Consider the following 22,656-nt stretch of genomic DNA (forward strand, 5'->3'; position numbering starts at 1 on the left):
TTACCAAAACATTTTGTGCAAGATTTCTAAGATTTGAAATAAATTTGCTATAGTAGGTTAGAGATGAGACATTTTTACTTTAAACTGCAATAATTCAGATTTAAAATTTGTAAGTCTAATTTTTTTCTCTTCATTGCAAATATGTCTTATGTATACATAAAATCCTGTGTATACTTATATGAATTTTAAGGAAATATATGAGGCATTTAGTAATAGATAATTTGAGTCTCTTTTACATTCAGTTCAAGCTACTCAATTTTTGTTTTCATTCCAACAAAAATATGTAGAATCTATCTTAGCTTTTGCTAAGGAAATAATTATTGGCTGGGCACGGCAGCTCACATCTGTAATCCCAGTACTTTGGGAAGCTGAGGTGGGCAGATTGCTTGAGCTCAGGAGTTCAAGATCATCCTGGACAACATAGTGAGACCCTGTCTCTATTAAAAAAAAAATTAGCTGGCATTGTTATACACCTGTGGAGGCTGAGGTGGGAAAATCACCTGGGAAGTTGAGGCTACAGTGAGCCATTATTCTGCTACTGCACTGTAGCCTGGTGACAGAAAGTAATTAGCTTCAACACTGTGCATACACACTTTTCTGCACCAAATTATTGTTTTGTATTTACATAGAACATTGATAAGTAAGATAAATATTGATTGATAAGAAATTTAAACTCATTTTTTACTAAATCTAATGGCCTTCCTCTTGCATGCAGTCTCTAAGAATCATTTGTTAATCTACATCCTTAATATAACATAAGAACTGGGTATATGCTCTAGTTATTGGCCATTTTTCTGCTAAATATTATCTTTAGCACTAAGCATGAGTATGAGGAAACAATATCTGTGCTCAGATTTAAGAAGTGAAGAAAATATACTGGAGGTCTTTTGGACTGCAAGGACTAGTGACTGCAAGGTCACAGGGACTGATTCCTTTCAAAGTTCAGGGATAACCATTTTCTCAGAGAATGTGTCAACATCTTTCAGCCTGGAACTTGATGTTCTGCTGAGATATAATCCAGGGGATGTGTTGCTATTGAATAGGTAAAAACTAAATCAGAATACTGAGAGAATATTCATTTGTTGACTCATTCATTCATCAAACACATATTGAAAGTCTATTAATTGGCAAGCACTCTTCTGACATTAGAAGGAGCAAAGATAAAAAGGATATCATTAACCTTAAGTACATGAAAGCATCACGGGAAAGACAGAAATGCAATATATTAAAGTAAAACACAGTGTAGTGTTTACTATTAAAGAGATATAAACAGAGTACTGAGATATAGGATCATATAGATAACATGTGCTTAATGATGAGAGGGAAACATTAACTTCAGGAGGCAGAGCAACAAAAAAGTGAATGACAAAAGGGGCAAAAGAAAAAGCAGAAAGTACTGCAGAGGCAGGGCATAAAGAAGTTAAACCTTTGCTACCTTTTATTATGCACAGAATGACAAAGAAAAAACACAAACAACAACAGCAACAACACAACTTTGGATTTGAAGGTTTTTTGTTTTTCTTTTTTGTTTTTTTCCCCTCCTATTCCAAGTAGTAAATCTTGGGATTTATTTACCTTCTGGCAAACCAGAGTTTATAGAGGCATTCCTGTGATCCCTACCTCACCCCATTTTTCTGTTTTACTTATGAAACTTGATCAAAATAATGACTCCATATTTCTCATAAAATACATTACTTTAGTTTTCTATTATTTCTTTTTAGTTGATTTAAAAAATAGGTCATTCATGACCTATTTACATTAGCATCACTAATTTTAATCAAAGTAAGAATATGATAGTACTGTGTGAATTCCAGTAATATAAATAATAAAGGATTTCTCTGATCTTTCCTTCTTTGCTCCTCCCTGATGATTGGTTCTGAGCTTTTAATCACATCAGCAATGTACCAGAAAAAGGACAAAAATCTCAAGTAGGTTGTCTGTCTCTGTAACACCCAATAAGGTTTTTTTTTTTCGCCTCTAACAGACTTAAAAATAGTGCCCTAAAAATGTTTTGTTTAATTTACATGAATTATCTTCCTTTCTCATGATCATAGATAATTCAGCTAAAAAAAGAAGAAAACAAAAATAAACATTGTGTTCCACATTTGTATGATTAACTTTATTAGGAAAGAGAAGTCGAATCTTAAAAACCTTAGAATGAGGGTTTCCAAGCTTGTTTACAGGCTTGAGTTTTATTGACAATGCCTTTAGGATGCATATATTATTAGAAATATGGTTTATTGGCCAGGCGCGGTGGCTCAAGCCTGTAATCCCAGCACTTTGGGAGACCAAGGCAGGCGGACCACGAGATCAAGAGATCAAGACCATGGTGAAACCCCGTCTCTACTAAAAAATACAAAAATTAGCTGGGTGTGGTGGCACGCACCTGTGGTCCCAGCCACTTGGGAGGCTGAGGCAGGAGAATTGCTTGAACCCAGGATGTGTAGGTTGCAGTGAGCCAAGATTGTGCCACTGCACTCCAGCCTGGCACCTGACAACAAAGCAAGACTCAGTCTAAAAAAAAAAAAAAGAAAGAAAGAAAGAAAGAAAGAAAGAAAGAAAGAAAGAAAGAAAGAAAGAAAGAAGAAAGAAAGAAAGAAAGAAAGAAACATGAGTTATATACAAGTTTACCTATTTAAAAGTCTAATAGGAGAAAATGTTTTATGTTTCTAAGTATGTGGCTTTCCTTTAGAAGATAATAATGCTTTCATTTTGAGCAACAATAATAAAAGAAGTAGAGTTCCTTTTAAACACATTTTTATTTTATAACTGATTCTGTTTAAAAAATAGCATACATATAATCTAGAAAAGCAAATTATTTCTTGAAATTTTAAAAATTATTCTATGTATAATTAAATATAACTATTCATTTTCAAATTTCAAATAATAAAATATATCTGAGATGCAGATTAACCTTTATTTATAGGTGTGATTTCTACCTCACTGTGGTACTCCAAATGTTAATGAGTCTGATTTTCTAATAACATGATAAAAGAAGTTATAGAAAAAAATTGAAACTTACTTTGGGATGTTCTGTTGTGTTCTGTTCAGCTTAGTAGTATTCAGTTTCTACAAGTTTGGTATTTAATTCTGTGTCTTTGACACTCAGTAGGCTGGAAGTATGTCTATTGGGACACCAAAACAATGAGACATTAATGACAGTGCTTTATCATTGAATCTGGTACATTTTTTTTAAATGAAAGAGATGTTGGTCTCTTGGATTTCTATAAAATAACACAATTTTATGCCTTTAAATTAAAGTACAATCATATGAGAAGACAAAATGAGATTAAAAAGCAAACACGGAGTGACTCATCTAAAATATTTAGAAACCTAATAATACAGACAGAGATGCATTAGTTCCTCTAGTCATTGTGTTTTCCAGTAAAATGATTATCAAACTTACTAGGAAAATGATAATCATCAAATTATTTACTTTCATAATTAAAGGCAGGAAGTGAAAAGAATGAATGAAGAGGAAACACAGTAACTATAGAGAACACTAAGAGTGAATGAAGATAAAATAAAAATTCAATAAGATATTGACTTTTTTAAAAGAAAGAAGTATCACAGTAGGAAAGACCTCAGAGATGGAAATGTCAAGAAAATAATAAACTGAAAGAGAAAACACATCAAAACAACCTAAGGACTGACAAACTTTTATGTATTTAGGTGAAGATACCAGGAGGAAAGTGATCAAGTTGGTCTAAGTAACTACTGAAGATAAAACTAGAAATGGCTTATGTTAAAATCAGATAGAGAGAAGGTAACGGAAACAAGCATAGAAAGAGAATAAAAATAAACACAATTCTGAACAACTTAACAATGTCTAAAATGTCAATAATTGATCTCATTTTTGGTTGCACAACAGAGTGACTATAGTTAACAATTGCTTACTGTAAATTTCAAAGTAACTAAAAGAGTAGAATTGGAATGTTGCTAACACAAAGAAATGATACATTCTTGAAGAACTGGATATACCAGTTACCCTGATTTGAACTTTACACATTGTATGCTTATATGAATCAGTATTCACAATAATTAAGAATAAATTATTTTAAAAAATAAAATAAAATATCAATAATTTAGAATTTTACTCTAGCATATGGATCTGTAATTAATACTCATTGATAGTTGTTGCTTTTCCTGTTTCTGCACATTCCGCCTTCTTCTCACAGCACTACTTCTTTCTTTTGGAAGCTATCATTTTGCCATTTCACGTATGTGTTCCTAGCAGTTGGGACCAGAGGTAAAAATGCCTGATCTTCTCCCATCCCCCAAACACAGCAGCCAACGAATTATAATTTGATCCACAAGGAAATATCAGAGTTTGGGTGTTGGGTTTTACATATCACCTGTGGGAGATAAATGAACTTTTTCCCGACTAACACTTTGCCACTTGAGATGATTAGACCTAGAGTGCCTAAGATCTTTCCCTTTGCCACATTAAAAACACATCATCTATGGTAGGAGCATACAAGACCAGCTTTCAGAGACAAAAAGAGATGAGAGAGTAATGTTATTCAGGCTTTCTCTACTCCGTCCCAGTTACTTAAACTTTATTTTGTTTACATTTATCAGATTTGGACAGTTATACTTCAAAGTACTGATTAAAATAGGAACCAACCTATATTTTTCAGGTTGTGAGAAGGAAGAAAAAGAGAGAAAATGAGGTTAACAAAAGAGAATAAAAAGAAAGAAAGGAGAAAGAAAACAAGAAGCTCTGACTACCTCTCCTCTTCTACATAGTTTACACTTCTCACAGATTGTTCTTCTCTAAACTTATGTAGAGATTAGAGTGAGGATGATATATGCACTGAAACGTGGGTGGTCTTCCAGAAAGCCTTGACTGAATGAGTCAGGGCGTTTGTTGCTTTCTCAGTAACATCAAATTTACCTGCAAGCCTGATACAAATCTAACACTAACACTATACCCAATCTTATCTATAGCCCTAACTGCAACCTAACAACAACCCTACCTCTAAACTTCAAAACTAAAACCAATTATGATTTTACTCCCATCTGCCCCTAACTTTTACCCTAAAACCAACTGTAAAATAAATTCAACTCTATCTCTAAACCGAAGGCTAAAACTAACTAACTAGTAATTTTATCTCTATACCCGACTGAAACTAACCCCAAACCTAACTCCAATCCTGTCTCTAACCCTGACATTAACCACAAACCTACTTTTAACTCTAATCTTAACCATAACCTCAATCTAACTCTGATTCCAATTGTAATCTGAACTCCAACCCACCCCTACCCCTTTATCCGAAATCCATATGAAACTCTCATCAGAACACAAATTCCCATAGGCCCAAATAGAACTCTATCTCAAAGTCAAAAACTAAACAAACCTTATCTTGAAACTCAACCTTTACACTAACCTGAATTCTATCTGTAATCTTAACCCTAATATTATCATCAAATCTATGTCCAACACGACCTCTAACCCAAAACCCAAACTAACCTCAGATCTAACTCTACATCTAATTATAACCCAAACTCCAGACTGTCAGTTACCATAACCCTAAAACTAACCTTGACCCTTTCTCTTAAACTGCTCTAACACTAACTGTAAACCTAGCTGTAACTCTAATTGTAAACGTAACCTGATGACTCACTCTGAAGGTCCCTCTAATTCTAGCAAAATACTCAATCCTATCTCAATTCCACCCCAACCCCAAAAGTAAATCTAAACAAACATAACTCAAAATGCAGCTCACGTCTTAACCTTGACAAAACTCTACATATAGCCCTCATGTAACCCAATCCTACCAATAACACTGACACTAAAACAAACCCCAATCTGCATCTCTACCCTATCACCAGCACTACCCCAAGCCCAATATTTAATGCTAATCATTAAGTCTCAAACTAATTTCAAACCTATTTTTATCTCCAACCCTAACTCTAACAATAATCCCAAACCTATCTTTAATCATACATCTAGCTCTAAACCTAACCCCAACCTTAACTCTTACCCTAGCTCTAAAATTAACCCCAACACTATCTCAAACTGTAACCCCAATGCTAGCCTTCAGCCTGCTTTTAACCCTCACCCTAAACAAAATCCTGCACCTAAACTCAACCCTCGCCTTAAACCTACCTTTAACCCAAACACTAAATCCAAACCTGGACTCATGACTTGAGTGTACCAGCACCCACAAGTGTTCTGGGTGTCACTTCTTTGTTTCACTCTCATCCAACTTTATTTACTAATTTTGGATAAGGAATCAGAAAATAATGCTGTGGAATCAGGGTCTTCGAATTATTGTGTTATCCGTAGTTTGTCTTGCTGTAAGTGATAAAACACTGAAAATTAGCTTAGGAAAAAAATAAATAAATGTTGGGGTAGCGTAAGTAGGAGACGTATTGGTTCAAGGAACAGAAGAATTCAGGATTGAATTTCGTAGATACCTGGATTCCCTAGTTCCGATACTGCCATCAGGATCTGGTCTGTCACTTATTCCAATTTCCATCTCTTCCCTGTTGGATTCATTCTTACGTTTCCTGTGGCAAGATGAAATGGCCTCAGGCCCATAGCACACTAGGATCAATTACAACAGAAGATAGTATTTCTGTTTTCCTGGTTGCTCGAGCCTAAATTCTAAGGTTAATTTCTGTTAAACCTAGTTGGCTTTGCTCAGGTAAGGGGTACACTAATATGAAGAGTGGGAGACTTGGTTACGGGGGTTCTCTGAAAGAAAAAACAGGTTACTGATAATAGGAGAATGAGAAATTGATTTCATAGTGGCAAAAATACACATGACTACCACAAATGTCAGGAAAGAATTTCCTGTGATCATTATGTAGCCCAACGTTCTAATTTTTAATTTTGTGATTTTGACCAGTTTTTTCTTTTTTTAAAGCAACATTAAAAAAAGTTGTTTTTTTAATGTCATAAAATTGGAAATAGTTCACATTTTGTCTTTGAAAATTTAGAGAGTACCTCAAAAGACAGTTACGAAGGGGAGGTTTCAATCCTTTTAGGAATGTAAATGGTGGTCTTCTGTCTCAGGCAATGTAGATGCTTGCTAGGGAATAGCTGACTCGTGACTGTTTTCGTTCTAATTCATTAATATGAATTATTTCAATCTGTAAAGTTATCTCCTTTCTTCTCCTATTATCCACTTAGAGCACACATATTCAAATTAATGTATTGAACTAATTTCTCTAGTAATACATTCTGTATATCACAAAAATGGCAGTTGGAAGATGAAAACAAAATGCAGTTATGCATTTAGAGATAACAATATTCAACATCTTTAAAGTGCATTTCAAAATAATTACACTCATTTTATTTTGAAAAAATATTAAGAAGTTGTAATTTGGGGATAATTTAAAGCTGGGGGAAAAACCCTTCATCATAATTGACAATATGAGAAAAATATTATGTTAAAATTCTAGGTTTCTCCATTGTTTGCATGAATAAAATGAAAAATTTATAAGGGAAGGATTTAATCAGTCAGTCAAAAATCTAAATTCATCACAAGTTTATTCATTGCATGCTATCAATGTGCTCAGTACCTAAATGAATGTATTAAAGAAATTCACATCTTGTGTAATGAATGTAAATGAGCAGAGCATGGTGATTAAAGGTTGGTATTTGGTGCTGGATAGACCAGAGCTTTGCCATTGACTGCCTAAGTGAATATTGCCATTCATCAGATTTCTCCACATGTCAGGCCCACCCTGTTATAATAAGATTAAAATGTGTACATTAAAACTTTAAAATAATTTATAGCCAAATGCAGATGTTCTTTTACAGTGTTCCCTCTCCTTAAAATGTCCTTTTTATTCTCAATTTTATTATATATGTTTTTGTACTTGTTTGCTTTCTTGTGTTTTTTGAAAAGACTTTTTCCTGATTTGGAAGATGGAACCCACAATTGTAATTCTACTAATGGTTTTCTTTTCAGTCTATTAGCTGCTTCATAAAGGATATCTACTGCTCTTTTTTCTTCTGCACTGCTTATAATTTTCCATGAGTCCATGTATCTTTTTACAATGTCCTTAGTCTTAGTCTCTATAAGTTAAAAACTATATTTTTTTATTTTTGCTATTCATGACAAGGCAGTGTAATTTTGATGCTTCTTGTCTGCAATTACAGACTCAATATAGTTTATATAATATTATTATATATTCTCTAAATTTTATTTTGTGTATTAGCTTTCAGCATGTTCTTTAATTCTGTATAGATATTTAGACATTATTTGTTATTCTGCAATTTATAAGTATTTACAGTTTTTAAATATTTTGTTATCTAGTGTTGTCTTGATTTTGATATATGTATTGATTCTGTGGATCCGGATTCCTCTTTCCTATCAAAGAGTGCAAGTTTTTACATGGATAAATAAGAATGACATCCCCTCTGCTTGCTGCCATATCACATACATTCATGGGTATAGAAGGAGTTAAGCAGCTAAGAGTAGGAATTAAAGTAGCCTTGTTTGTTAGGTTTTCCCGCATTTTAGAAGAATAGACATCTTTTTTTCCCCTGCCTCGGTCATTTAAGCTTTTTGTATTTTGGATTAAGTATACGCAGGGAAAGTGTTTCAAATATTTTCATTTTTCCTTGGTTCCATTTATCCTTCTCTGCTTTAGGCAGAGAAGCACATGGAGTCTAAGAATGTGCTTTTCTATCCGGCCATATCAGTAATACAATTAGTAAAATTCTACTTAAACTTAGCCCTTTGCTGTTCTCTTTTCTCTGTTTAAGTCACCGTAATGATTCTGGCAGTTTTCCACAGTACCATGAACAGAAAGCATGTATAAGGTACATCTAGAATACTCGTCTATGTTCACTTCAAAAACATGCTTTTGTGGAATTCTAAAGGCAAATCTCAGTAGTGCAATTCTAATTTACAATGAGAACAAACTAAATGACTTTTTTGATGATTCTTTTTGCTCATTTATAAATATATTTTTAAATGGTATGTGTAATAAATAAATTAATCTTTTTATTACATAGCTACCTTGATTAACTAGTGGTAGAAAGATTAAGCAAAACTAATTTTCATGAGTGTAAATGAATTAATAAGTGACATATGCAATGCTTAGGGGGAATTTGCATAAATCTATGCCTGATATTCAACCTCTTGCTTAGCCAGAAGATAATTATAATATTTTATACTTCAAGAAGACCTAGTTTTCTGAATTATTTATATCCACAAACTCAGATTTTATAGCAGGTATCTAGAAAAGTAAGTCAGAAACATATACTATTAACAGGACTTATTTGCTCAAATTTAACATTTGATTCCTGCTTTTGTTGGTTTTGAAAATGTTTCTTGACCATGGATCTGAATAATGAATGTATTCAAATAGCAATTTTAAGAATGTAATAGTCTTAGAAACTGTAGATACAATGACATTAAAAATTAAACACAAGCTCCTGTACTCACAGTAGAGATAAGTTGAAAGTTATAGGAGAGCTCACAGATTCTCAGATTTGGAAAGAAGAGAGTAGAAAAAAACTTTTCATATTAAATAATATATTAATTGTGTTTCTGAAACAGCTTTGGTAGTCTTAATAAAATAAATACTGTTTTTATTTCCATTTTTTGCTTTTCAGGCAGGAAATGCTACTTGATAGCTACATATATTTGTTTAGTCTCTTTTCACCAACTACTCTTGCTAAATTCTTTCAATACACTCATGAGATTAGAGCATATTGTAAAATACCTATTAGCTATCTGTAAATACAATATGTTCCATTTTGTGGAGGTGATAGACCTTCATCAATGAAATAGTTGATCTAAATCCTAGTCCTCATTATCTTGCCTTAGTCAGTTTGGGCTGCTCTAACAAAATGCCATAGACTAGGCGCTAGTAGTTTTACAAACGACCCATTAAAATCTTTATTTGAATTTGTAATATCTGAAAACCACTGTATAAATGTAGTATGTAGAACAGAATGTTTTCAGTGCAATGCAATTTTGAATTGTATCTGTAAACCTCCATTTAAGAATATGTAATATCAAAATTTTCATATTGAAGAATCACTTAAAATCATTGTAAAAATGTAAAATTGCAAGATGATTATAAACAAAACAATGATTTTATGACTGTGATAGGACCTGGGAAATTTCTTCATCTCTTTGTTAGAAACGTGTTATATCTATTTATAGTTATTTTATGAAACTAGCTAAGATGAATTATGAAGAAAAGATACAGATTTTAAAACAGAAACTGGAATTAATGGGAACTGTGTGAGACAACAAAGAGTTTAATAGTTATTTGGAATTTAAAAAAAAATGAGTGCAAGGAATATGGTGAAAAATAGCATCTACCTATTAGGATTTGCAAAGCCACTGATTCTTCTAAAAATGTCAGCAAAAAACAGAATTAAGGCTTGTGTTCTTGGCTTATTGTAACTAGATCGAAAATAAGGAAGGCAAAGTAAAGATATATGACATTTATTGAAAACATGTAGTGTTTTATATACATTATTATAGATCAGAACGATTTTTATCATTTAATTAATTTCAGAAACTTCGTAACATCACGTTCTTCTTGAAAAGATCACGTCAAAACAAGCAAAAATAATTGCATAATTATTGTAGAATAATTTTTTGTGAGTATTTTCATTGACTTAGCATAAGTTTCCAAGTTCAGGATTTATGATGCAGTGAGAAAAAGTGCACTTTTCTAGAACACGAGAAGCTTCATTATATTCCTCTTTTTACAATTAATTAATGTAAAATTAAAATATGCCTAATCTTCTGGCCTTTGGTTTGCTTTTCTATAAAATGGGGGGATAGAAAAGAACTTCCAAATTATCTTATATATCTAAGAATTTTTGCATTTACATATGGAAATTCATAGATTATTGAGATGGAGTCTTGTTAGTATGCATTATAGCAAAGTTGGAAATAAATTCTGAATTTTATTTCATTTATATTGATTAATAAATTATTATTTCACTAATAAAATAAGGAAAATTGATTTTCCTGAGTGTGCATCTAGCTTGTGAAATAAAAATGCTCAATTATGAAAGCATTTATTGGCATTTTGAGTGAAAAATGTAATATGTAGAACAGAATGTTTTCTTTGCCTTGAACTCAGTTAAATGTAGAAATTGATAAGCTTATTTTTATGAATTTAATAATTATCTCTCTTTTCAATGGTCTCCATATCAAGTCTGAGAAATATTACTGTGATTTCTTTTAAACCTCACCATTTGAAATAAATCTGAAAGTTCAGTTAGGTTATGAGCATATAGGATACAAGGACTACATGATAGTTTTGAGGGACTGTAATTAGGACAAGATGGTAGAAATAGTAGAAAATTGTAGCTTACAATAGGAAGAACTAAGAAATGGTGCAAAATGATGGAACAGGCTGAAAGAATGACATAACCTTCTAAACACTTCAAATGTTTCAGCAGTTCATTATACCAAGATTTTCTGTCTTGAGTGGAAGGTCAGTCAAGGTGACTGATAAATTTTCTTCTCACAATAAAATAGACAACTCGCTTTTTTTCTAACCTCTAAGAATACATCATATTAAATTAAGGCAAGCAATAAACTACTTCTGAATGTTAACATATATCCGCATTCTTTTTGAAAGTCTTCTACAACTATAGATATTAGAGAAACAGTTTGTAGTATCTGTGATCCTAGAACAAATTTAGCTTTTAATATCATATCAGCTTTGTTGTTTCAGTATCTCTTCCTTGGAACTAGAGGAACTTTAATGGAATCATCATGTAATATAACTTGAGATTTATATTTGGAAGAACTTTGAACAATCATGGATTATTACCCTAATGAGAGGATATTCAGTTTAACAGGAGCAATTTCTTTACAAAAAAAAAGCAGATTTCTGAATTGTATCTGTAAACCTCCATTTAAGAATGAATTACTTGGCCAGGAGTGGTGTAATCTCAGAATTTCAGGATGCCTAGGTGGGTGGATCACTTGAAGTCAGGAGTTTGAGACCAGCCTCGCCAATGTAGTGAAACCCTGTCTCTACTAAAAATGCAAAAAAAAAATTAGCTTGGCATGGTAGCATGTGCATGTAATCCTAGTTACTTGGGAGGAGAAGGTGAGACAATTGCTTGATCCTGGGAGGCGGAGGTTGCAGTGAGCCAAGACTGCACCATTGTACTCCAGTCTGGGCAACAGTGAGTCTCCACCTCAAAAAATAAATAAATAAAAGAATGAATTACTTGTAAATGTGCCTCACTGATGATCAAATTTAATCCCTCAAGATTATGCCTTTTGATGGAAACAAAAGGGTTTATCTAGAATTTTATTCATGGTGTTATCCATGTCATCTATTGATTTCTGCTTTGATTCATGTGGGCGAAGTTATACCTCACACTTCAAGCTGGTGTCAGTCTTCCCACTTTCTGCTGTGATATGTATTCAAGATCTCCACATTACATCTGTAATGTAGTACAGCCATGATTATTAATAGGGTCATGTAGATGGACTCAAAGATAAGTTCTGTTTTAATGAGCATCAGATTTAGATTAACTATATAAATGAAAGAGCCATGCGTCAAAATGACAATTGTGTCAAAACATTTACTAGATTTCACATGGAGCTAAGCAGGAGACTTGAAATCAAGGACTGTTTTGATTATGTTGTAGTTTAAACCATGTCTTTTGGACCTTAAATCAAGTCTCAATCATATATACTGCTACTGAGGCATCTTTCAGAAGGGAGGCGTGAAGTACCGAAAAATATTTACAAAGTGAAAACTATTTTTATCTTACTTATCATGATTCTTTTATTACATATGCATTTTCTAAGATAACTATTGCACATCAGTTTGTACTGTGTTAATATAATAATAAGGTAAATCAAACAATGTTTTCTAAATCCATTAAAATAGAGTTTCCTAAGGGAGTTTAAACAATTATATTCTACCATATATTATTGGCATTCTTCAAAAGAAATGATTTAATCTCCAGGCTATCAGAATCCATGAACTAGTGAGTCATATAATAAAGGAGGCTTAATCATGCTATTTAAGTGTCATGGAAAAAGGTTTCTTGGTCAGGAAAAAATACTTAGAAAGTTGTAAAATAGCTCATTAAGAAAATATAAAGGAAGCCCACTTGGACAATGAGTGAAAATGACAAATTCAAGTTTTCAAAATATTTGATTACTGTATGATTGCTTTATTGTTTTGGTTTGGTTTTTCCCCATAAGCTGCTCTCAGAAACTTTTCTTTTGCAGGAAGAGGTTGTCATTTTATCATGGTGTGTGTTTGTTCACATGCCACTCAGTCAATCTATTATGAAGAAAGGAGAGCCTTGTAGGAGGCAGGGCCAGGCTGTTCATGCTTTTAAACTAGGTAGCCACAATGAGGCTTAGTTTGAAAAACTTGAAAACTGATTCTTCCCAATGTATTATACATCCCAAAAGAAATGTTGAAGTTCCTTCCTCTCTTCTCGCTGTTTCTGCAAATCTTACCACTTCAAGTGTTGGCAGTACTTACTGTGAAGTAGGTTTTAATATTGGTTTAGAATTTTTCTTCTTTAACTTGCAATTTGTGGTTGGAATATGATCCGCTTTTTGTTTCAGGTTGTTTAATGTTTTCCAATACGATCCTCTTGCACTCCAGTGGGTTCATTTACGAAACATTTAATGTCATTCGTGTCTTTAAAAACAGTGTATTAAGTTAGAACAAAAGTGAGCTCCTGCATAGAGTTCATGATGATTTATAATTGGCAAATTGGTTTATAATTGGTATCATTGGTAAACTATTAACTTGACCAGGTTTGTGAGCTAATAAAGGGAGTAGCAAACTTTCAGATTAAAGAAAAAAAATGCCTCATTAAAAGGGCTGTCCACCCACAAAATGCCTTTTGGTTTATTTTTTGGAATGGCACCACTTGAAACTATCTAACTCAGTATGGCCACTTTTATGGTAATAATAAAACTCATATATAAAAGGATTATTAGAAATGGGTTATTTCTTAGGCAGATATGCTTGTTTAAAGTGTGTATGAATACACACTTTAAATTACTAAATACAAATAAATTAATAGTAAAGTCATTAGGATGGGTCTGAGTGTGTTAGTGTTGAAATAGATTTTTGGGGTTTCTTCCTAGCTTAGATTGATACATTTTGCTGGGGAATTGCTCTCCAAACACACAGGACTTAGATGGCCAGCAGACAAACTCTGTGGTGCTGTAATTCTGATCTTCACTGAATATACGAGGGGTGAACATCTGGCCTGGGACAATTCAGATATTTTTTCTTAAAACTTATACTATTAATTCAAAAATAGCAACTCATCTCTTTCATTACTTATAGTAGAATAAGATCTACTGTTGCAGTGGAAAATGAGAAACCCAGTCCTCAGGGAGAGCAAACATGGAGAATAAAGTAAGTAAATGAGGACAGGAAAAATGCCAAAAAACATTGAGATGACCCTGGTAGTTTTCCATTTCCTGATCATTGTCCCTTCCTGTGGCTGGATATAGAACTGTCACTAGGCTCTATAAGACATGTTTGCATCCTTTCGACAAATTTCTCCTTCTTTTCATAAACTAAAGTTGGGTTCTTTTACTTGCAACAACAACAATAAAAACCTTGTTGGGTACAACCTGATTTTATTAACTTCTCCAGGATTTAAAAGCCCTTCTGAACATTGATTGGCATTGTTTCTACTTCCTAAGAATACACTCATGTACCACACAGTGACATTTTGGTCAATTACAGACTGAATCTACAACGGTGGTCCCATGAGATTATAACACCATGTTTTACTGTACTTTTCTATGTTTAGCTATGTTTAGGTACACAAATGCTTATCATTGTGTTACAGTTGCCTGCAGTGTTCAGTACAGTTACACGCTGTACAGGTTTGTAGCCTAGGAGCAGTTGGCTATACCCTATAGCCTAGGTGTGTAATAGGTTATACCATTAGGTTTGTGTTAGCATACCCTATGATGTTTGCACAATGATGAAATCATTTAAGGATGTATTTCTCAGCATACATTCCAGTCATTAAGCAAAGACTGACTGTATTATTAGATCTATTTTATTTTACAGCATTTGATCATGAGATATGTAAAAATAAATATAATTTTTAGAAGTATAATAACTTTCAAATCATGAACCTTCAATCTCACAAGCATTTTGCAAAGCATCAAATGGTGTAAATCAGATTGCTTGTTAAAGCAAGCTGGAATCAATATACTGCTCAGTTCTGGAAAAGGTATATCCCCTAGATATAGATGAGAGAATACAGATGTTTTATCCCCCCTCTTCTTACAACCCACATTTTACTGAGTATTTCATTTACTTCAGGAGTTGTATGCTACCTATCTTTAACTGTTGTGGAGTGGGGACAAATTCCAAATGCCTTGGTCTTATTAAAAGCCCTTCATGAGGTGGCCCCATCTTTTATAACTTTTCCTTTTCAACTGTGCCCTCCAGCCTTATTTGGTTTCTCTCAAATTCTTAAACATGGCATGCTTCACTGACCTTTAAGCTTTCACACATACAGTATTGATGTGGAGCTTCCTGGCCAATTCCTAATTTTCCTTCAGGCCTCAATTTAAACATCACTTCCTCAGGGAACCTTTCCATTATTCCCAAGGTACTTGGGTGTGTTCTTGCATAGCATGCTGGACTACATGTCACAATGCCTACCTTGTTTTACTGTTATTATTTGATCAGTGACATTTTGCCAGGGAGCCCTTGAGTTCTGTGGGAGTGGAAACATGACTATCTTGTCCCCTGTTTAGCACAGGGATTCTCTAAAAGTGGGCTTCTATGAAAGTAAGTTCTCAAGAACAATAATAACAAGTGTTACATTAATAGTCACCCACACACAAACACACACACATACATACAAAGAAATACCTTTCTTTCTCCATATTGCAAGATCATGCTGAAGAGCCAGCATTCATGAACAAATTCCTGTGCGAAGATTGGGAATGAAGGATGCATAAGTCATATTTTTAGAACCCGATTATGGCTGCAGTTGTTCCCTGAATGTGAGGCTTGCTGCTAGAGTGAATGAAGAAATTTTGACGACTTAAGACTGTACAAATTTGGAAATGACTCCAAGGTAAACATGGTTAGATAACTACACATGCCATTCCCGTTTTTATTACTATAGGAATCCCAACTTTGTTCAAGTAGTAACATGCCCAGCTTCAGTGATGAATCATGATTTTTCTAAAGCAACAAAATCAATCCTCTTTCCCTTCCCCAGTGATTGGTATGGAAGTGGACATGTCAGCAACTTTTAGCCAATAACACAAATTCAGTTTTGGAGGTCCTAAGAAAGATTTTGCTTTCTGATAAAAAGCAGAAACAGGAGAAGATTCTTTCAGGCCTCTTTCCCCTCTTCCTGGCTTGGAAGTAGTTGTGAAAGCGTATGGTACCCATAGTTTAGGTAGACATTTTATAAATATATGATGTTTTATATGTTTATTTAACCTAATGATAAATAAACATATAAAAGAATGGAGGAAGACTGAGTCTGTTTTGCTTCACAAGGTCTTGAATCAACTCTGAGATATAATTTATCTGGATTCTTAAATAGTAAGTGTCTTTGTGGTTTAAGCTGTTCTTTGCAAACAAACACATCACAAGTAATGTTATCTTCCTTTAAGCCAATCAAAATGCATTTGACAAATGGATACCTAATTTAAAATTCAAACAATTTGGACATCTCAAAGTCAGTATCTCATGTATTCATTGCGGATAACTTCCAATGCTCTTTCACTGATATTGTAGCTATGACAATTGATTTCCAGTTCCATGTGTATCAGATAGTTGAAGGGTGTCTCTCAAGGGACAGAAGAAAGTAGGAGTACATGAAAGAAAAGAGGAAGAGGAACAGAGAGAGCAGACAGGAAGGAAGAATAGCAGGACAAGGCAGAAGTAAGAAGGAGCTACCACAGAAAGCAAGTGCCTGAGGTGTTGGAGAACACAGGAAGCTAGAGGGGAATGAAAAGGAAGAAAACACTAAATAGCAGCAGATAGAGTCTAGGGGTTTCAGGGATACTGTTAATGAAAGATCAGATTAGAATAGGTAACAGTCCACCTTGTGGCATCTTCTTAAAATTATCAACATGAAAAGCCAACAATAAATATTTAAATTATCTGACATATGGGTCTTGTCATTTATTTGTAATTTGAGGAGAATTAAAACTGATCTAGTTGCTTGGGAGTGACATCAGCATAAAATATTTTTACTCAGCATTGTTATGGTGGGATTCTCTCAACCATGGCTCTTTCCCTGTGGCAAGTCTCTTTCTGGGTCCCCATGCTTTACATCCTCTGAAATCTAGGTGGAGGCCATAATGGCCCTACAGCTCTTGCATTCTGTATCTCTGCAGAATTAACACCAGGTGGACACTGCCAAGGCTTATGACTTTTGCTTTCTGGAGCAGTGATGTAAGCTACACTTGGGGCATCTTGAGCCAGTTGGAGTGGCTGAGGAATGGTGTGCTCACATGAAGGAAGCAGAGGAGTCTTGAGCTACCCTGGGCCTATTCCCTGAAACTATTCCACCCTCCTTGGCCATACAAGCTACCAAGACTGAATCATGAATAAACAGAGAATCTGAACAGATCTGTAAATAGTAAGGAGATTAAATGAATAATCAGAAACTTCCCAACAAAAAAATCCCAGGCCAGAAAACTTCAAAGGAGAATTCTGCCAACATTTAAGAAAAAAATTTAATGCCAATTCTTCTCAAACTTTTGCAAAAAATACTGAAGAGGAGGGAGCATTTTCAAACTCATTTTATGTCCAGCATTTCCCTGCTACCAAAACTAGACAAAGACATTACAAAAAAAACCACACAGACCCTCACACCAGCTAGAGGCTAATATCTCTGATGAATATACATGCAAAAATTATCAATAAAAATTAGCAAACTGAATTTAACAGTGTGTCAAAAGGATCACACACTGTGACCAAGATGAATTTGTCTCTGGAATGAGGAATAGTTTAACATATGAAAATCAATAACTGTGATACACTATATTAACAGAACTAAGGATAAGAACACATGATAATTTCTATAAATGCTGAACAATCATTCGACAAAGTTTAACACCCTTTCAAGATAAAAATACTCAACAAACTATGAATAGAAGGCATATACCTCAACATAATAATAAAGGTCACATATCAAAAGTTCACAGATAACACCATACTCAATGGTAAAAACTGAAAGCTTTTCCTTCAAGATCAGGAACAAGGAAAAATGCCCATTCTTACCATTTTTCATCAACATATTTCTAGAAGTCTTTGCTAGAACAATTAGGAAAAAATAAGAAATAAAAAGTACTGAAATCAGAAAGAAAAAGGGAAAATTATCTCTATTCCCAGATGTAATGATGTATATGTAGAAAATTCTAAAAATTACACAAGGAAACTATTAGAACTAGTAAGTTCATTAAAATTGCAGAATATAAATACAAAAATGCAAAAATCAGTTATGTTTCTATACAATAGCAACAAACTCTCTGAAAAAGACATTAAGAAAACAATCCCACTTACAATACCATCAAAATGACTAAAACGTTTAGTAATAAGCTTAACCAAGGAGGCTAAAGACTTATACACTGAAAACCATAAAAGCATGGCTGAAAAAATTTTTTTAATACACAAATAGATATTCTGTGTCCATGGGTTTGAAAACTTTATATTGTTAAAATGTGCACACTACTGAAAGCAACTTATAGATTCTATGCAACCTTATCAAAATTCTAATGTAATTTTTCTGCAGAAGTAGAAAATATTCTAAGAATACCAGATACCTACAGCATCTGAAGAAAGAAGAACAAGGTAGGAAGTCTCATACTTCCAGACTTCAAAACATACTCCAAAGCCATGTAATGGAAACAGTTTATCGCTGGCATAAAGACGGATATATGAACTAATGGACCAGCATAAAGGGCCCAGAAATAAGCTCACACATACATGGTAAAATAATACTATACAAAGTGTGAAGACTATTCAGTAGGAACAGGAAAGTCTCTTCAACAATGGTGTTGGGAAAACTAGATAGCCACTTTCAACAGTGAAATTAAACCATACTAAAAAAATCACTTCAAAATGGATTAAAAAATACAAGATCCAAAATTACACAACTCATAGAGAAAAACAGGAGAAAAGTTTTTACCATTGGTTTTGGCAGTACTTTCTTGGACATGACACCAACAAACAGGCAATAAAATCAACAAAAAATAGATGAGTGAAACTACATTGAATTAAAATTGATGCACAGAAAATAAAAAGATAACAAATTGTAAAAGCAAAATATGAAGTGGGAGAGCATATTTACAAACCATTTATCTTAAAAATATATAAGCGTCACCTACAACTCAATAGCAAAAAATTAACCCAGTTCAAAATGGGCAATGGACCTGATGGATATCTCTCTAAAGAAGATGTAAAAACAGCCAAGAGATACATGAGAAACACTTAATATCATTAGTAATCAGAGGAGTGCAAATCAAAACCACATAAGATATTACCTTACACCTGGTAGCATGACCATTATAAAACAAAAGAAACAGGATTTTAAAAAAAGTGTTGAAAAGGATGTGGAGAAACTGGAAACTTTACACAGCCACTGTGAATAACGTTTGGAAGTTCCTCAAAAAAATTAAAACTATATGATCCAGTAATCCCACTTCTATATATTTTTCCGAAAGATTTTAAAACAGGATCTCAAGGAGATATTTGTGCTCTTAGGTTTATGGTAACCTTATTTACAATAGTCAAGAGGTAGAAACAAATGAAATATCTAATGACAGATGAATTGATAAACTATGGCATGTACATATCATGGACTATTGTTCAGCATTATAAGAAAAGAAAATCTTGGGCCGGGCACAGTGGCTCACACCTGTAATCCCAGCACTTTGGGAGGCTGAGGCGGGTGTATCACGAGGTCAAGAGATTGAGACCATCCTGGTCAACATTGTGAAACCCCGTCTCTACTAAAAATACAAAAAATTAGCTGGGCACAGTGCTGCGTGCCTGTAATCCCAGCTACTCAGGAGGCTGAGGCAGGAGAATTGCCTGAACCCAGGAGGCGGAGGTTGCAGTGAGCCGAGATCACACCATTGCACTCCAGCCTGGGTAACAAGAGCAAAACTCCGTCTCAAAAAAAAAAAAAAAAATAAAGAAAGAAAAGAAAATCTTATAATATGTTACAACATAGACAAACCTTGAGGAGCTTATACTAAATAAAATAAACCAATCACAGAATGGCAAATACTGCATTAATATACTTACATCATCTAAAGTAGTCAGTCATAGAAGCAGGAAGCAGAATGGCAGCTGCTAGGGCCTGAGGGTAAGGATAAGTGGAAAGTTGTAGTTCGACAGGCATCAAGTTTAGAGCATACAAGACGAAAAAGTTCTTTAGATCTGATGTACAACAATATGCATACAATGAACAATATTGTACTGCTCATTTAAAAATGTGTTAGCTTCATGTTATGTGATTTTTACCACATTTTATTGAAACCAAGTTGTTAAAGAATTTGCCAAATGGAATTGTAGTGATATGAGTTCAAATAAAAATAAAAATGAGAAATAGTATAGACTTAATTTGTTAATATAACTATATTATCATTTTAGAGAATTTTAACTGAGCAGAGTATATAAACTAATGTTTTTGGTTCTAATGATCTATTTCTTCTAGTTTGTTTCCCAATTTTATGTAGCTAGACTACCAGTTAATCTCCTAAAAGTATTGGCACCGTATTTCCCATTTTTCTAGCTTTTCCATTACTAACTGGGATCCTTGCAGCTGTATCAATGTGATGCCAAACAATTAAATCGATCAATTCTGTGACAACAAGCCATCTGGTTACTTTAGTGAATAGGCCTTATCTACCTTTAATAAATTGATTCTATTCTCTTTTGTGCCTTCTCTTTAAATTACCATTATTCTGTAACCATAAATTAAAAATACAGCTTTGCTTGTAAAACATCCTGAGGAGTTTTTAACACTATAAAAAGGAATACATTTCCTTTGTTTCATGTTCTTGGACCCTAATTAGCATTTAGGGACCAACTGCACTTGCAAAGTTATTTTCAATTAGTAGAGGGAAGAAAAGGGTCTTTTTGTTATGTATTTGTGACTACATTTGCTACTTATGTTACTCTTGTGTCTAAATTTAACTTTAGATTTATTCTCTGTTGATATTTCTTATAACTTGAGAATATTTTAGTTTTTCAACTTCTGTATGGTGGGCAATCACTCCAAATTTAGGTTAAACTGTAGGTTGATTTAAAAATCTGGCAAAGATGTAGAAAAATTCTGGCAACTTACCTGGAAAAAAAGTAGTTACATTTTAGTACTTATTTTACCTACTAAAGTTATTTTATTCATTATCAATATGGACAAAATTATTTATTTGCAGCACTGTTAATGGCAGCAATCTACACACCAAATTTCTACTTGGCAAGCAATGAAATAGTTCAACAAGTCTGTATTTCTACATGGGTGAATTTCCTGCAACTCACACTTCAAAGACAGTAGCTGACATTTTTTCAATGAGAGATTTTATTAGATAATGAGGCATCTTAGAGTTCTCTTGTAAGTATTATTTAGTCTTAATTTAAATGTAAATGAAAGTCAATTCAAAGTGTTGTATTTTCTTAAATAAATTTTGTTTTATAAACATCAGAAATTAAATAGAACTACCATATGATCTAGCAATCACACTTCTGGGTATATATATCCAAAGGAAATCAGTTCAATATGTCAAAGAGATATTCACACTTTCATATTCATTTCAGCATTATTCACAATCGCCAAGATATAGAATTAATCTAAGTACCCCTCAATGGATAAATATAGAAAATATGGCATATATACACAATGAAATGCTATTTAGCCTTTTAAAAGAGGGAAATTCTGTCATTTGTGACAACATGATGAACCTGGAAGACATGTTAAGTGGAATAAGCCAGGCATAGAAAGACAAGTACTTTATGATCTCACTTATATGTGAAATCTAAAAAAGTTGAATTCATAAAAATACAGAATACAATGGTGATTACCAGGTGCTGGGGTTTGGGATGAGATGTGGTTGAGGAGATGGTGGTCAAAGAGTAAAAAACTTCACTTAGGAAGACTCTGTTCAAAAGATCTATTGTACATGTTGAATATAGTTAATAACAATATTTTTTATCTTCAAATATTGCCTAGAAGAGTAGTTTTTAAATGTTTTTGACACAAAATTTGATAATTATGTGAAGTAATACATTTTTTAATTAGCTCCCTTTAGCCATTCCGCAATATATACTTACTTAAAACATCACATTCTGCATGATAAATGCATACCATTTTTATTTGTCAACTTAAAAAGTATTAAAAATTTAATACAGATAAATAAAAAATTAGGAATTAAGATATAAAAATTATATATAGTGTTTATTATTGTTATGTATTTACAGAAGTATTTCTTTATCTCCATAAGTGCATTATACAGATATCCAACTAGAAGTATGACTTTATAAATGGTGTATATGATCTTTTATCTCCCTAGTTATAATTTTAGCCCTATCCTTTTTTTTTAAGAAAACACATTCTGCTCATTCTTGTCCCCATCTTTCTATGAGTTAAATTAGTCACTCTACTCCATAGTAATGCTATTGCTTTCTGAGACCATATGGTGAGACAAAGGCATATGAGTT

At 33.3% G+C, this 22,656-nt stretch overlaps 1 protein-coding gene across 4 annotated transcripts in view; it reads left to right on the top strand.

The window, feature by feature from the left end:
- The window catches only part of HCRTR2 (hypocretin receptor 2), a 110,253-nt gene that overhangs the window by 18,583 nt on the left and 69,014 nt on the right, over window positions 1-22,656 (top strand). The window contains exon 1 of one of the 4 annotated variants that reach the window (XM_035295937.3): window positions 21,423-21,553. The exons of the other annotated variants lie outside the window; for them this stretch is intronic. The gene's annotated coding sequence lies outside the window, so the exon portion shown is untranslated. Of the gene's footprint in view, window positions 1-21,422; window positions 21,554-22,656 lie in introns of those variants that run through there. 4 annotated transcript variants of the gene reach the window in all.

The sequence above is a fragment of the Callithrix jacchus genome, chromosome 4, assembly GCF_049354715.1.
Source record: "Callithrix jacchus isolate 240 chromosome 4, calJac240_pri, whole genome shotgun sequence".
NCBI classification, from domain to species: Eukaryota; Metazoa; Chordata; class Mammalia; order Primates; family Cebidae; genus Callithrix; species Callithrix jacchus.